Below are 2,697 nucleotides of genomic sequence, written 5' to 3' on the forward strand. Positions count from 1 at the left end.
GAGCACAGATAGTACAGTGCTGTGGTTTCTCTGGGTTCAGGAGTTGGCTCATGACAGTTCGATTGCTGCTACTCATGCATAACTGGCAAAGAATGCAAAAACCAGCAACAATAGAAAAAATGTCTGAGTCTAACTGTGGTAAGCAGTACACTACAGCTGGGGACCAGAATCACCTGTGCATCCACACAGGCGAGAAGCTTTTCCTTTGTGAGGCCCAAGGATGTGGTCGCTCCTTTGCTGAGTATTCTAGTCTCTGAAAATATCTGGTCATTCACTCAGGATAGAAGCCTCATCAGTGCCAAGTTTGAGGGAAGACCTTTTCTCAGTGTGGGAATGTGCACATGAGAAAGCATCACTTGCAGCTAGGAGCAGCTGGCTCAAGAGCAGGAGAAATTGCTGAGCCACTAATAGACAGTAGTTTTCTTGAAGAGGCTTTTACCCAGTAAAAACATGGTGTCTATGAATTCCCAGCCCAGCCTTGGTGGAGAGTCCTTGAATCTACCAAACACCAATTCTATTCTGGGAGTTAATAACGAGGTGCTTGCTGAAGGAAGGATCTACACGTTCCTTGTCTTCAATACTTGATGTGACACATCACTTGGTGACCATGCAGTCAGGGAGGTAGTCATTTGAGGTTTTTGTCTTAATTATGGTAAACCTACAGGAGTTGCTAAACCAAGGAGATTTAACTGAAAGACAGACATGAGCATGAGTGCTGACTACTGGAAGTGCAGCTCTGTCTGATCCCAGAGTGCAGAGTGGGAACAGGGAACTGTGGCTCATGACCTGATAGAACCAACGTGAATCTGTGAAGGATGAGACCTCATTTTTGCTCCTGTTGGTCTTCCCTGGCATCAAAAATGGATGTAAGAGAACTCGTCTTCTTCAAACTACTAACTAATCCAGACAAGGAATAAAAGAACAAAGCAGTGACTAGGGGCTGGTAAGCTGTACCCACCTTTCTTTCCACTGCAAAATTTTGAGCTGGATATCTCCCATAAGCAAATTTGATTATGAGTTGCTAAAATTGCTCATTATGACTGCCAAGAAGAGGTTTTCCTTTGAAGAGTTTTCATACTAAACTCAACTATCTTTCACATGGATGAATTAAGTACTACCACCATCAACAGAACTTCACCAGCAGATATGGAGGATCTATTGCTGAGTGAAGCAAGCCAGGATATGAAAGAGAGATATTGTATGTATCCACTTAATATAAACCAACTAATAGCACTTTATGGTAGAGATTGAAATATTGGAGGGCATAAAAGCAGTGAAAATTGTTAGTGATGATAAGACAGTGTGGAATGGGATGGGAGAAAAAAAGAGTATGGAGAAGGATAGCAAGAGAACAAATAGAGAGGCATGATATTAGTGGGACACAGATATGGTTTATTAACTATTGATGACGTATATAGTATTCGCAACTGGACTGGTCTCAGAAGTATTTCATGTTGGGTAAAGTCTTTTTACAAGCAAATTGATAAATAGTGATTGAATGTTTAAAAAATAATTGTAATAATAATAATAATGTGGAAAAAATAAATGAAAAGCTATTGAATGATTATGATAGGGATTTTAATGTCTCTGTATTGACTGATATGCATGGTATTCCTTCTGGAAAAAGAAATGTAATACACTGTAAAGTTATATGTGATTTGATGTAATATAAACAAGATTATGATAATAAATAAAATTTAAAAACAAATAAACTTAAAAATTAAAACAAAACTTCACCAGGCAGTTGAGTTTTCAAGATGCCTTGTTGCTTTGAAGAAAGGGGTAATGCCAGTTCTGTTTTGACATTCTCCCTTTAGTAACCTGAGTAAGCAACTCTCCACCTCTGGGCTGCAAAAAAGTAAATTACTTGAATCTCCCCATGGCTCAAGATTAGGTACTTCTTGCCCTGTACACTTCTTCTTCTTCTTCTTCTCCTCCTCCTCCTCCTCCTCCTCCTCCTCCTCCTCCTCCTCCTCCTCCTCCTCCTCCTCCTCCTCCTCCTCCTTAGCAGTTTTTGCTACAGCGCATGTGCGCCCACCAGAAAGACAAGAAAGACAGAGAGAGACAGACAGAAAGTGAGACATTCCCCCAGGGGATGGCCATGCTACAATCCCTTCTCCTACATTATCCTCTTGTGATTTTGTGCATGCACACACATGTGCCTATCGTGAGTTTAAGCCACCAGGTCCGGGACTCAAACCACGGTGGAGTACATGGGAGTCCAGCAACATAGCCATTACACCAACTACTGGTCCCACCCTGTACACGTCTATTTGGTTACTTTGCTTTCTTCCTTTATGAAAATTACAGTAGCATGTTAAGAGAGATTTTTTTATTTTAAGTTAAAAATAACATGATTCAGAGTTTCAGTTATCCATTTACAGGAGCAAAACAACCCAGTTTTATTTTTCCTTTACATGAGCAAAACAACCCAGTTTTATTTTTTTTTAAAAAAGATAACACTAAAGAAAGAAAAAAAAACCTATTTCAATCAAGATTACTATACCCCACAAAACTATCCTTTAAATGAGGAGAAAAAATAAAAACATTGTCAAATAAACAAAATCTGAAAGAATTCACCAACACTAGACCACCTCATCAAGATGTTCTCAAGTGAGTGCTATACCAGGAAAACTAAAGAGACAGATATAAATAAGAGAAAGAAAAAAAAATACAAGAGAATGGCTAACTTAATAG

At 39.2% G+C, this 2,697-nt stretch overlaps 1 pseudogene; it reads left to right on the top strand.

The window, feature by feature from the left end:
- Nucleotides 1-50: 50 nt before the first annotated feature.
- Nucleotides 51-706, top strand: LOC102490258 (zinc finger protein 410 pseudogene; annotated as a pseudogene).
- Nucleotides 707-2,697: the final 1,991 nt, after the last annotated feature.

This window comes from Tupaia chinensis, unplaced genomic scaffold (genome assembly GCF_000334495.1).
Source record: "Tupaia chinensis unplaced genomic scaffold, TupChi_1.0 Scaffold000082_1, whole genome shotgun sequence".
In the NCBI taxonomy this organism is placed as follows: Eukaryota; Metazoa; Chordata; class Mammalia; order Scandentia; family Tupaiidae; genus Tupaia; species Tupaia belangeri.